The following is a 14,827-nucleotide window of genomic DNA, read 5'->3' on the forward strand; positions in this document are numbered from 1 at the left end:
GACAGTCCCTTAAATTATGTCTTTTTCCAGTCTTGGTTGCAGGTCATGAGGCATCTGATATCCATCCAAAGATAGATTACTGAGATAAGCTTCAGAAACAAACTTATTCTTTAATAATTCAATTAAATTTTACATTAATAATGCATAATAGCAAAGAACTATCCAGGAAATGAGTCTTAGTAGACACAAACTTCCACTAACAAACTGGGATTTAACATTTATTGAAATATCTTAATCTCCCTAAAATTACCCTCATTTTTACCAAATATAACCAATTTAAAGCTAGTGTGCTTGCAAAATAGGTCTGCTCTCAATAAATTTGGCCTGATGATTTATAGAACCATAATTGATCATAGACTTTTTGCTTTGCTAAAACTTTTATAGAATCTCAGACTAAACTTTTAAAATAAAACCTTTCAGGGCTGGGAAAGTCATGCCAAAGGCTTAACACAGATTTTGCCTAGCAAACCTAGGTGAATTCTTCCCTTTTCAAGGTCTCAAAAATTCCTTGTGATTTCTGTACCTATTAGTGAGATAACCTTCCTCACTTATCTGATAAAGTTAATGGAAACCTAAGAGTTTCCAATCTCTGGAGGAGTCATATAGAGAGAAAATATAATTGTTTCAATTTGTTTATAACATATAGTTTTACCAAATTACTATCATAATTAGTTTGAGTGGAAGGTTTTCCCTACTCCTGTAAAACACAGAATAAAGCCTGTAATTTTTTTAAATAGAAACCATAATAGTTATATTCACTGGCCCATTCAGTCCTTTTGTTAACCTTTGTGAAGTCATCAGGTTTTCCATTAGCATACCAGGACATAGCAGAATGTTAGGAACTCCATATAATTTCTAGGATATATAAATTACTAATATTTACCATACAATATCGGAGAAGGCAATAGCAACCCACTCCAGTATTCTTGCCTGGAAAATCCCATGGGCGGAGGAGCATGGTAGGCTGCAGTCCATGGGGACACACAGAGTCAGACACAACCGAGCGACTTCACTTTCACTTTCCACTTTCATGCATTGGAGAAGGAAATGGCAACCCACTCCAGTGTTCTTGCCTGGAGAATCCCAGGGATGGGGGAGCCTGATAGGCTGCCATCTATGGGGTCACACAGAGTCGGACATGACTGAAGCCATTTAGCAGCAGCCGCAGCAGCAACCATACAATATAACCGGAGAGGATTTATTATTCATTTGATAATATTTTCCATGTAATTTATCCAACCAAACAAACACAATTAGTTTAATATCTCTCTTTGGGGTGTTTTGGGGGCCCTCTGAAGCATCCCAAAGTTAGCTAGAGGTCCAAAGAACTTCAAGAGAATTTGATTTAGGAATTTTTGTCAAAAATAATCAGTCAAAAATGTTTAGAACATTCAGTCAGATGTAGGCAATGCTGGTGGGTGTAGCACTTAGCTTGCTGATAGGTCAAAGTGCATATATACTGAGGTTCAAGGTCTAGTGAAAGTAAACTCTGCCATCTTGGACCTAGTTGGCTCTAACCAGTTTTCCTTTGGCGGTGTCATTCCTAACAAAATCCATTTATCCAACTAATTATAACCCAATTTTAGAAAATCCTGATCATGCATAACTTTTTTCAGTATTTTTTTCCATAACTTTTACTGAAAACACATCTTCAATTCAGTTCAGTTCAGTCGCTCAGTCATGTCTGACTCTTTGCGACTCCATGGACTACGGTACCCCAGACTTCCCTGTTCATCACCAACTCCTGGAGTTTACTCAAACTCATGTCCATTTTTTTCCCTAAAGTATTTTCCACAATGAGTTCCATTTCTGGTTGACAAATTTGTAACAGAATACAGTCTTATTTGACCTCTAGTAAACCTAGGTACAATAGAAGTATTATACTTGTTGATGGTCTGTCAGGTAGTTAGAATAGGAAAAAGGAGTCCAAATGGTGGTGGTTAAAAAACAAAGGGGAAAAGGCCAGGAAAAGGGAACAAAGGAAACTCCACGGTCCAGAGTGAGAACCTAAGGTGAAACAAACATGCCTCCTACCTGGTCAGCCTTAATTTACATAGAGCAGACTCAGGGGGGGAGGAGACAAAATGTATAAAAAGAAGGAGCCAAGATGGGGTTGGGGCCTCTACTTTGGGGTTAGCCTGCTCTCACGCCTTGAGGGTGTACTATCCTTTGTTTACTGAATAAAACTCTGAGCTATAACCGAGCTGTAACACTGGTCCACTGTTTCAAATCTTTGTTGTGGTGAGACAGAACTGAGGAAATTACACATTCTCCAGACAGTTCTAAAGACATGTCTATGTTACCAGGTATTAATTTCATACTGAATATGTCCCAGTTCACATGATCCTGAATTCATTTAGCTTAATCTAGAATTGTTTGATTTGTAAGCATTTGCTTTTCTTTAAGTCAATTAAATAGAGCTCATTTACAAATTAATCTCAAAAATATTATCCAGAGGCAAAGACATACCGAGACACACACATATTCAGACAGACACAATGCAAGATCTAGCTTCATTTTCTAAACTTAGTCATGAACTAGATATTACAATATAAAATTTACTAGTTTATAAATAAAATTGGAGTAAATAAAAAGTTTGAGGGCTTCTTCCTGTTTTTCTTCAGTCTCAGGAGTTAGAGATGGTCTAGATAAGTGTTCCTGAGAGCCCCGGTCTCAAGGCACAGGGAAAGAAAATCAAGTTCTAACACAATGGCAGGAGGTCTAAACTAAATGGTGGCCACAGAGAGCAAAATGGCCATCATAAATCACAACACAGAACACAGAGTATAAAACACATACATAGACCTGGCAGTCCTAATCAGACACTCCTTTAAATACAAGATTACAGTTTCTCAGAAAACATCCTATAGAGACACAGAACTTAAGCTCCAAGTACTAACAGGGTAAATGAAAATATCTCAGGTCTTCAAAAATTTCAGAAAGGAAAGGAAGCCAGGTTGAAAGAAAAGGGGGTAGGAGGCGGGAGAGGCGGGCAAAAGGGGTGGCGTTACAGACGTCTCCTGCCACCTGCAGATACCCAGGTGTTCATTGGACTTTACCTTTGGCCCTCAGAGAAGGGAGGACTGGAACTCGGCCCTACCAGAAACCAGGTCAGACCAGACTGGAACCAGAATTTAAACCAGAAACCAGACCAGAACCAGAATTCAAGTTCTCTGCCAAGAGGAGGCGATCAGCCTCCAATCCTCAGCTCAGGCTGAGGCCCTTTGACCAGATTCCTGCATCCAGGCCTGGGGGACTAGAAAAAAAGGGATAGGATAGGAAACATTAAGGAGAGGAAAGAAAGAGGGAAGGGGAGAGAGGTCAATAAAGTCTCTTGCTCCTTACCCTAGCGGCACTCTAGCCAGTTGTTCGCATCAGGAGGAGACCAGGGACAAGAGGGTCCCAGTTGCAGCTGATGGGTCTGGTCCATCAGCAGGCAAGCTGGTCCCTGAGTACCCAAGTGGTCAGGATGTCAGTCACAATGAAGAAGAGTTGCAGCAGAGTCACCATTTGTTGCAGGCAGGGAAACCCCCTTCCAGCAACAGTACTGTATATATGAAAATGACCAGATTCTATAGGCCAGCAGTCCCCAACATTTTTGGCACCAGGGACCTGTTTTGTGGAAGATGATTTTTCCATGGATGGGGGCAGGAGGGGGAGGAGGGGAAGAGATGGTTTAGGTGGTAATGCCAGTGATGGCGAGTGATGGGAAGCAGCAGATGAAGTTGTGTTTGTTTACCTGATGCTCATCTCTTGCTCTGCAGATTTGGGGAGGAACAGAACAGAGTCTGTAGGAAACTACAACATTAGGAGGAGAAGGAGGGGAAAGATCAGCAAGTACCTGCTTATAAGTGCAGAGATGTCCTGGAGGGGCTGCATGAGGAACTAGTAACAGGGGTGGCCCCTAGGGCGGGAAACTGGGGTAAGGGAATGAAAGAAAAGTGTTTCACTGTTTATTCTTTTTACCTTTTGAAAGTCAAATTATATCAGTGTTGTTGTTCAGTTGCTAAGTCATGTCTGACTCCTTGCCAATGTAATGCCTGTTAAAAAAATTTTTTTAATATGTAATGCAAAAAAGATTAAGTTTTAGAAGGCAGCATTTTAGTATTTTTAAAAATTATGTAGCAATGACTGCAGCTTTTGTTTCTTTTTTCACACACTGAGGATCAAATAAGAAAAGCCCCCAGTGGGCAGGCTTTTTGGCCAGAGATTTCCTACCAGCGGGGGAGGAAGCTGGAGCACAAAGAGGAAGAAAGCATACAGTTCAAAAATTTAAACTTGATTTGTAAAGACACAAAGGAAAAGTGAAATATTTCTCTTTCCTTCCCCAGAGATAACCTCTGATTTAAAATAACCTTTTGAAATTCCTTGCCAGGCTGATGGGAATCAAAAGCGATGAAAAGAAAGGAAAGCAAAACAGGCACTGTGAAAGGCAAGTTTCCATTTAATAACTTGACTTTCCATTGTGAAAGGCAAGTTGGTTAAGCTTGGGAACCCTTAAGTCTGTTTCTGCAGGTGATTTTTGTCCCGTTTCTCTGGGCACTGGCCAAGCCTGATTCTTCTTGGCCAAGAAAGCAAGCCAGGAGGCTTCCTAGAAGCAGCATTCCTGTCTTCTCCAAGCTAGGCAGTGACATCCCTAGCTGGTTCCTAGGGAGAAGGAGGCCACAGAGAGCTTGCCTGGCCTGAAGATGTGACCCTAGCAAACAACCTCATACCTAGCCATACCTACCATGGTCATCTGTAAGTGTCTCCCCAGCAGGACTGAGAAAGGTGGTAAAGGTTTCCTAACATCTCCACTACAATAATTATACATGCTCATGGTAAGAAATTCCAAGAGCACAGAGAATGGGAACCCTTTTCATTTCCTCTCCCTAGAGGGAACTGAGTTACCCACCAGGTTTTTTGGGCATCCTCCCAAAGTGGTCTGTAGGTCAGCCCTGGGAGGCAGTGAGGGTAACAACGCCCATTCTATAGATGAGGAAACTGAGGCTTGGAAAGAAGGAGAGATTCTTGAGACACACAGCTGAAATGTGGCAAAGCTGGGATTTGAACTTGACTCTCCTGTTCACAAGTCTACTATTGTGTAAGCTCTGAATGGCTCCATCCCAAGTTTATAGAACTTCTTTGGTACATCCCTTGTCCCAGGCATACACACACCACACACACACACACACACCACACACACACACACATACACACACGACTAACTCAGTCACACAAAAATGTCCAATACATACACACACACGGGGCCAGTGGGGTCCCCTTACCCCCATAGACACATCCATCTCTAAACCAAGACACACTCACACAATCACACATGTGCAGTGCATATAAATAGACTTCAGACACACACACATGTCACCACTCCCAGAGACAAACAGTTCTACACACGCATAGACACAGACACTGGGATGTGCCCTTTTCCCACTCAACTCTCCCTTCTTCCTTCTGTCCGAGGGGCCACATTCTCCTTCTTGGCCATGCTGTCCACAGAGGTTCTGCCCTCTCTGCCCCCTCCAGTTCCAGCTGCTGTCTTCTAGACCAGTGATCATGCCAGCAGATGCCACCTGCCCCAGCCACAGCTGGGCCCCCTCTCTCCACACCCTTCCCCTCCCGGCCAAGATTCTAAGGCAGCAGAAATCTAAGGCTCCTGTTCCTGCCCTAGCAGCCCTGGGGTGTGTGTGCATGCTGTCATAGTCAACCCTTTGTGATCCCATGGACTGTAGCCCACCAGGCTCCTCTGTCGATGGGTTTCCCAGGCAAGAATAGTAGAGTGGGGTGCCATTTCCTACTCAAAGGGATCTTCCCAACCCAGGGGTGAACTCACATCCCCTCCATTGGCAGGTGGATTCTTTACCATCTGAGCCACCTGGGAAGATCCACAGCCCTGGTACCTCATGGAATTTTGGTGAAGAACCTTGAGGTTGATCACTCCCACCTTCTAAGGTTTATATGAATAGGTAGCTTGGAGAGAACCTCGGCTAGGAGATAAAAACCTGTTTTGCCAAAGTTTTCACTTTCATCTTAGGTTCAAACGATTTGTTCACAAAATAAGCCACTTCTTATATACAAATAAATGATACAGATATTTATTAGAGAATTATCTAGCTTACTTTCAATATACCAACATTAAAAGAAATGAGAAATAAAGTAGAGAATACATCGCCAAATTGGGTTTTGACCAACATCCAGATTTAAACAGTGCCAGAAAGTCCCATGTCTCAGCACAAATGGAATCCCAATTGGGAAAATGTCCCAGGCAGCATGTACACTCTGTGGGTAAGACTTCAGAGACTGCATTTCGGGGTTCCTGCTTATATTCCCAGGGATGCAAACTGATATCATCAATCTGTGAGCAAATTGGAAGCCTGATTCAAGTTAATGATGTTTGTTTTGTCTTGCAAAACTTGGGATGTTGTTAAGCCTGGGACTTGGTTGGCCAGAGCCCCTCCAGGGGCTCAACAATCTCAAGATTCCACCCCCACCCCACCCCCCTATTTTATATATGGTGCTGCAAGTCTTGCACTCACAGAAGGCAGTCACTCACAGTCACTCACAGTCAGGGCAGTGTCCAGGCAGGTTAGAAGCAAGGTCAAAGGCCTGCTCTGCTTTGTCTCTGAAACCTAAACAAGGCTATTTAATTTCCCCTAACAAAACCCCAACCCTAGGTGGAAGCCCATCCCTAACCCTCCCTCTAATCCCGGGACTTCATCTTCTCCAGTTGCTCCTGTTTGTGAAATATTTCTGAATCCCTTGCCTCAGTTTCCCCTAGTAGTCCTCATGTAATAGGGAAGAACCTCGGTATTCTAAGTCACTAGGGACTTCCCCAGCAGTCCAGTGGTTAAAACTCTTGCTTTTACTGCAGGGGGCGAGGCTTCAATCCATGGTCATGGAACTAGGATCCCACATTCTGCCCCTCGGCCAAAAAAAAAAAAAAAGTTAATCACTAAAGGGATGTTGCTTATAAACTTCAGTTATACATAATGACCCATCTCTGGGAACCCTGCCTCCCAGGTAATAAGTGTTAAGCTAAAACACCTTTATTTAGCTAGTAGGAAACATCCTGACCAGGCCCACCTGTGAATGACTACAGGGAAGGAGAAATTAAGACAGTCCTTCTGGAGTCTGGCTGGAACCAGGATTTTACCCTCTCCCCTTTGAGTATAAAAGAATCCTGGATTCTATTAATAACTGGAAGAAGAAGGTTCTTTGGGACGCTAGTCCACTGTCTCAGACTGCTGGCTTTCTGAATAAAGTTGCTATTCCTTGCCCCAGTGGCTCATCTCCCCATTTACTGGCCTGTCGTGGCAGGGGAATGATGAGCCAAGACTCAGTAACAAATACATTTAGTCTGACTTGAGGCTCTCCTAAAAATGTGGCTCCTTGATGCCCAGAGACATAGCAGGAACCTCATGAAAATGCACTCCTGTCCCCACACCTGCTTGGGGTTCCCAGGGCGGGAGCAGAGTGGGCACTCCACCAGGTGGTGAGTAGGTGGAGAGAGGAAGTTTCCTTTGTTCTGTAGCCTGACGTTAACTAGGAGAAAATTGCTTCCTCTGAAATGTAATCTTGGGGGTGAGAGCATGAGGACTGAGGTCCTTAGTTGGGATGCTGTAAACATCTAGGGGGACAGACTCTGAATGTAGGATTTATTCATTTGCTCAATTAATGACTATTCCTGAGTGCCTACCTACAAGACGCCAGGTGCTGGAGATCAGGGGTGAATGAAGGGTCCAGGCTGGCCCTGCTCATGTGACATGTAGGGTATATATGGCCTGAGAATCTCTCTCTCTCTCTCACAACACACACACACCCCCATGCTGGGGACTCTGGTTCAGACAGGGAAGCTGACTCAGGCTGGAGGCCAGCTGGGGTGTCCAGTGGACAGCTGAGGTATATAAAAACACTGAGGCCCTTTAGCAGTGCTGAGACTGCCTGACCTAGAAAAACATTGCATCAGACTCTGTCTCATTTTTGCAGGGCGCTTGATCAACCAAGACACTTGCTCTATAGATCTGTGGAAAACTTTGGAGAACTAAGATGTCAGTAATGCTTTTTTTTTTTTTAGAATGAAAAGTAATTTTCATGCCTTTTTTTCTTTTGCAGTGCAAAAACAGTGAATTGCAGAGAATGGGGCTCCCCCAGAACATCCCTGGCTGGGGGGCCAAACACCCTGATTTTTCACTACTCAGTGATGCCTTACTGGGACTCAGTGAGTCCACTTGTCCAGGCCCCTGCTGGCATGTCCTCTATTGAGATACTAGGTCATGGGTACATTTTCTATGACGTATCTAGCAGCATCAGAAAGGGACTGCAGGAAACAGGCCAAGAGAAAACACAAAGCATTAGGCATATCAAAAGATCAGAGGGAAACTGGGAGCTATTTGTGGATGAGAGAATTTCCAAAGGAAATGGTAAAACTGAGGGGCTCTGAGCTAGTAGGAAAGACCTGCAGATGCTGGCTCTTGTCCCTCCCCAGAATTAGGGCCTTTCCATCCTTGGAAACTCCACTTTGATGGGCTCGGGCATGTAACGTACAGAGCCTGCTGGATTCTGGCATCTCAGGGCAGGGGCCAGGGACAGGGTGGGGGCGGTTGTGGAATCAGACTCTGGATACCTGGGGAAGTGGTGGCACCTGCCCTGGGCCTCATGACACGCACAGAAAATGTGTGGTGGCTGAAGGGAACATGGAACATTTGTCCCTTTGAACTGGACCCTCCCTAAGGTCCTCAGCTTCTATGAAGAAATCCATGGCCCATCTTAACCCTCCAGCTCCCCTATTTCACCCTCGTTTCTCCTCAGACCCTGTCCTGTTAGTCCCATGCTCAGGCCTTTGCTCTCACTGTGTCCCCTATCCCTTCCTCTCCACCCCTACAAAGCAGACCTATCCTTTTGTGCCCACCTTCTCCAGCAAGCCTTCTCCTCCTTGGCATCTTTGGAGTTCTTTTCCAGTGGGGCTGTATCATTATTTGAGTAGGCTCTGATCTCTTGCTTCCTGATATTTTACAGGTGAGTGATGAAGGCTGGCACTGGCCGTAAAAACATAACACAAGGCACACACAGTTAAAATTTCCAGTGGCAACTTTGAAAAAATAGGAATAGATGACATTCATTTTAATAATCTGTTTAACATAATATAACCAAAGAATTATCACTTTAACATATCAACAGTAAAAAGTAATAATAAAATAGGGTTGACCCTTGAACGACATGGAGGTTAGGAGTGCTGACCCTCTGCATGGTCAAAAATCTGTGTATAACTTACAGTCTGCCCTCCGGCACCCGAGGTTCCTATGCATCCACTGTTTCTCCCTATCTGCAGCTCCGCATTCATGAATAGATTCAGCCAACTGCAGACTGTGAAGTACTATAGGTTTTACTGTTGAAAAAACCCACAGAATTTAAAAGAGAAAAAACCCAAGGGTAAGTGGACCCACACAGTTCGAACCCTTATTGTTTAAGGGTCAATTTTAGCTTACATGTTTATTTTCAAATTTTCTTTGAAATCTAGTTTGTATATTGTGTGTGTGGTCTGCTCAATTCAGTGCAGCCACATTTCAAATGCTCAATAGTCAGCTCGTGACTACCATGCTAACCAGCACAGATCAAGGCCATATTAGTCTTTGGGTTACAGGTAACAGAAGTTCACATTAAACTGACTTAGTGGAAAAGGACATTGGCTCATGAAACTGAAAAGACCAGGGGCAGATGGTTTCAGGTACCACTAGATTCAGGTGTTCCAATAATATTGCTGTCACCAGAGTTCTGACTTTCCATCAGAAACTTTTCCAGCCCTTCCCAAGCAGGCTCTGGATGGCATAGCAATGACAGCCACCACCAGCCTCAGACTTTCCTCTACCAGCTCAGCCACCTGATCCCCACACCCAGTTCCTCTTCTCCAAGAGTTCCCCCTCACCAGACTCCCATTGGACCAACTGGAACCGTGTGCTCATTTCAGAACCAATCACTGTGTAGCTAGGTGAATGGAACTGGCTGATTGGTCAGACCAGAGTCACAAGCCCATTTCCCCCTCACATGGTAGGAGACTAGAGTCAGCTTATGTGATGTGCCGGGACAGAGAGTGGGTGAGAGGTTGTTTCCCAATGGAAAATCAGGGGACTGGTATCAGAAGACCTGGGTGGGGAGAGATAAGTTGTGGAAGTGGGAGGTGGCCAGAGTAGGGGTGGGACTGAATCAATAAGGGCTCCCAAAGAGTAGCTGAGTATCAGGTCAAACAGGAAAGTCATAACGTAGTCCTGCAGAAATGTATAAAACTTTAATGACTTGTATAACATCTTCCAGCTTTGTCAGAAGTGGGATTCACACCCACACCTCCAGGAGAGACTACAACCTGAATGTAGTGCCTTAGACCACTCGGCCATCCTGACTACCACTAAAAAAACAAAGCTAGAGGAGGCGAGGGAATTCCAGTTGAACCATTTCAAATCCTAAAAGATGATGCTGTAAAAGTGCTGCACTCAATATGCCAGCAAATTTGGAAAACTCAGCAGTGGCCAGTTCAGTACAGTTCAGTCGCTCAGTCGTGTCCAACTTTTTGCAACCCCATGGACTGCAGCATGCCAGGCATCCCTGTCCATCACCAACTCCCTGAGCCTGCTCAAACTCATGTCCATTGAGCCGGTGATGCCATCCAACCATCTCATCCTCTGTCATCCCCTTCTCTTCCCACCTTCATTCTTTCCCAACATCAGGGTCTTTTGCAATGAGTCACTTCTTTGCATCAGATGGCCAAAGTATTGGAGTTTCAGCTTCAGCATTAGTCCTTCCAATCAATATTCAGGACTGATTTCCTTTAGGATTGACTGGTTGAATCTCCTTGATGTCCAGGGGACTCTCAAGAGTCTTGTCCAATACCACAGTTTAAAAGCATCAGTTCTTCAGCACCTAGCTTTCTTTATAGTCCAACTCTCAAATCCATACATGACCACTGGAAAAAATCATAGCTTTGACTAGACAGACCTTTGTTGGCAAAGTAGTGTCTCTGGTTTTTAATAAGCTGTCTAGGTTGGTCATCAGTTTTCTTTCAAGGCGCAAGTGTCTTTTAATTTCATGGCTGCAGTCACCATCTGCAGTGATTTTGGTGTCCCAAAAATAAAGTCTCTCACTGTTTCCCCATCTATTTGCCATAAAGTGATGGGGCCAGATGCCATGATCTTAGTTTTCTGAATGTTGAGTTTTAACCCAACTTTTTCACTCTCCTCTTTCACTTTCATCAAGAAGCTCTTTAGTTCTTCTTCACTTTCTGCCATCAGGGTGGTGTCATCTGCATATCTGAGGTTCTTAATATTTCTCCTGGCAATCTTGATTCGAGCTTGTGCTTCCTCCAGCCCAACATTTCTCGTGATGTACTCTGCATATAAGTTAAATAAGCAGGGTGACAATATACAGCCTTGACGTACTCCTTTCCCAATTGGAACCAGTGTGTTGTTCCATGTCCAGTTCTAACTGTTGCTTCCTGACCTGCATACAGATTTCTCAGAAGGCAAGTCAGGTGGTCTGGTATTCCCATGTCTTTAAGAATTTTCCAGAGTTTGTTGTGGTCCACACAATCAAAAGCTTTGGCATAGTCAATAAAGCAGAAGTGGATGTTTTTCTGGAACTCACTTGCTCTTTCAATGATCCAACGAATGTTGACAATTTGATCTCTGGTTCCTCTGCCTTTTCTAAATCCAGCTTAAACATCTGGAAGTTCAGGGTTCACGTACTGTTGAAGCCTGGCTTGGAGAATTTTGAGCATTACTTTGCTAGCGTGTGAGATGAGTGCAACTGCGCAGTAGTTTGAGCATTCTTTTGCATTGTCTTTCTTTAGGATTGGAATGAAAACCGACCTTTTCCAGTTCTGTGGCCACTGCTGGTTTGATCTCTGGTTCTCTGGTTCCTGAGAGAGAAAACCAAAGATCAAATTGCCACCATCCATCTGTCCATTTGTCCATTCATCCACTCATGCAGAACTTATGCCTCCAGTTCCTGCTATGTGACAGGTACTGCACTACTGCTAGGACTACCTGGTGAACAAGATGGCCAAGGTTTCTGCTTTTACAAGAGCTCAGAGCCTAGTGAGAGAGAAGCATGATCATCAAATAAGCCAGCAAATAAGCACAGTGACTTTGTACCTGTCAGAAGGAGGCCAAGCTGAAAGTGAATGGGAGGCCTGGGGGCCATTTTAACCCAGATACTGACAGGAATGATGAAAGGAGCCAACCCCGCATGAGCTGGGGGAAGATGGCCCCACACGGAGGAAACAGAAAGTGCAAAGGCCTGAGGGGGAACATAAAGATGGGTGCAGGGAGCTGGAGGTGGAGATGAGGTGGAAGAGGTGAGCAAGGCTGGATCAAAGAGGGCAGACAGGATACTGTGGTTATCGGGATGGCCCCGTAGATACTACTTTAGCAACGTCAGTTTGATCGGTGGGAACTTGCTCCGCAATATTTACCAGATGCATGCAATAAATGGTACACTGGGGACCAATGAAAATGACCAATGGTAGCTGACCGTCTGAGACAGCACCACCAAGCTGGGAACTGGGGAGATGACTGCAAGACCATGCAGGATCTCACCTCAGTAATGCAGGCACTCCTGCAACAGATTCAAGATAAATTTCAGACTGTATCTGACCAGATCATTGGAATAACTGATGACATCATCGTGAGGGCCTTCCCTCGTGGCCCAGTGGTTAAGACTTCACCTTCCAATGCAGGTGTGGGTTCGATCCCCTAATTGGGAAGCTGGGATCCCCACATGCCTCATGGCCAAAAAAAATAGAACTTAAAACAGAATATGAGATGGTTGGATGGGATCACCAACTCAGTGGACATGAATTTGAGCAAACTCTGGGAGATGGTGAAGGACACGGAAACCTGGTGGGCTGCAGTCCATGGGGTTGCAAAGAATTGGACACGACTGAGCAGCTGAACTGACTGAAAACAGAAGCGATATTGTAACAAACTCAATAAAGACTTTTAAAATGGTCCACATTTTTTTAAATCTTAAAAATAAAAATTGATGACATGGGCAATCATATTGATGACCTGGAGAAAAATACCGTATTCAGACCATGTCCAGTTGGATCACTGGAAGAACTGATGACCTGAGAAGTCACATTGGTGACCTGGACAGAAGCACCGCAGACCTCATGATGCAGGCTGGGGTGGAAGAGCTGGATGATGAGAACAAGATCCCTGCCCCACGGAAGAGCTGAAGTTTGCCCATCCGAACCAGACTCTGCAGAATCCTTTTCACGAGCCAAGAGAAGACGGAAGATGGGTGGCTTTTTGCAACTAATGTGTAGACAGGTTTTCTATTATCAAGTAGGCCCTCCTCTTACCTGGTACTACAGAGTTAGTTTATAGAGTGATTTCCCTCCCCTACCTTCCATGTTTCCCAAACATGGTAACTTCATATCTCGGACCTTGGTCAGTTGTGCTATTAAAACACTAAAACTTTGGCAGTTTTGGAGCAGGGCAGAAGAAGTGGTACATTGGTTTATTTTTCTGGGTTAACACTTAAAGCATTTATTCTATTCCATGAACCCTAAATGTCCAGCACGTATTAACCCTTCCGTCTATGCAACCCTTTGAGGCAGATACTATTCCTAAATCTATTTTGCAGATTGGAAAACTGAGGAACAGAGAGGCTAACTAACTCTCCCATGTCATAGAGCTAGCAGAAGCAGGATTTGAACTCAGGCGGTTCCAGAATCCACATGCTGACACATTCAGTCATGCTCCTTCGAGTTAAAATTGGCTATGCAACCACATGCGCACTGTAACCTTTGCTTATTAGAGTGTTATGCCACAGAGTCTCCCCACTCCTGGGGTTCTCTTTCTAGGGAGACTGAAGGCTTTGGGGACATGATAAGCAGTCTACAGAACTTGGAAGTGAGTTCCTGGTCCTTGGGGCATTCTGGTCACCACTGTCCACATGATTCATTCAAATTCCGGGAACTGGGTTGCCCAACTCTCCACACCAAGGGAGAACCTGGGGTCTTTGGCTCTGGCTCCAGAGAGACTGAGCAGTTCCTATCCCACCCCACCAGAGATCCACACCTGCTTCATCAACTGCACTCCTGAGCTCCCAGCTAAGTGGGCCAAGATGCCCAAACCAGGCTTGGCAGGGAATCACTACTGGTGCTGAATCTTGGCCAAAGAAACCAGAGCCTGAAGCAAAAAACTTGGCCTTGCCAATTGGACTGGCTTGCTGGGAAACGCTTATCCTTTCTTTTAAGTCTCCTCTATAATGAAAACAGGACTAAAAATAATGTCTCCAAGTTCAGCCTGCCACCTTAGTTGGCAAGTCCCCATGGCTTTCTTTCTGGCTTTGTTTCTAAAAAGAAACAATGTAAATAAAGCACTTATCACAGATGTGACCTAAATTAAATCCCTTACAATTATAAGGTGGAAGTAACAAATGGGCTCCAGGGATTAGATATGGTAGACAGAGTGCCTTAAGAACTATGGACGGAGGTTCATAACATTGTACAGGAGGTGGTGATCAAAACCATCCTCGAAAAACAGAAGTGCAAAAGGCAGAATGGTTGTCTGAGGAGGTCTTACAAATAGCTGAGAAGAGAAGCAAAAGGCAAAGGAGAAAAGGAAAGATACACCCATCTGAATTCAGAGTTCCAAAAAAATAGCAAGGAGAGATTAAGCCTTCCTAAGTGATCAATGCAAAGAAACAGAGGAAAACAACAATAGAATGGGAAAGACTAGAAATCTCTTCAAGAAAATTAGAGATACCAAGGGAACATTTAATGCAAAGATGGGCACCATAAAGGACAGAAACGTTATGAATCTAACAGGAGCAGAAG

General features: G+C 44.4%; 1 non-coding gene across 1 annotated transcript; it reads right to left on the minus strand.

Annotated features, from left to right (window-relative positions):
* Positions 1–10,305: 10,305 nt before the first annotated feature.
* Positions 10,306–10,388, minus strand: TRNAL-CAG. The gene has a single exon. It is a non-coding gene; the product is annotated as a tRNA-Leu (tRNA).
* Positions 10,389–14,827: the final 4,439 nt, after the last annotated feature.

Source organism: Oryx dammah, unplaced genomic scaffold, assembly GCF_014754425.2.
Source record: "Oryx dammah isolate SB20612 unplaced genomic scaffold, SCBI_Odam_1.1 HiC_scaffold_13, whole genome shotgun sequence".
NCBI lineage: Eukaryota > Metazoa > Chordata > Mammalia > Artiodactyla > Bovidae > Oryx > Oryx dammah.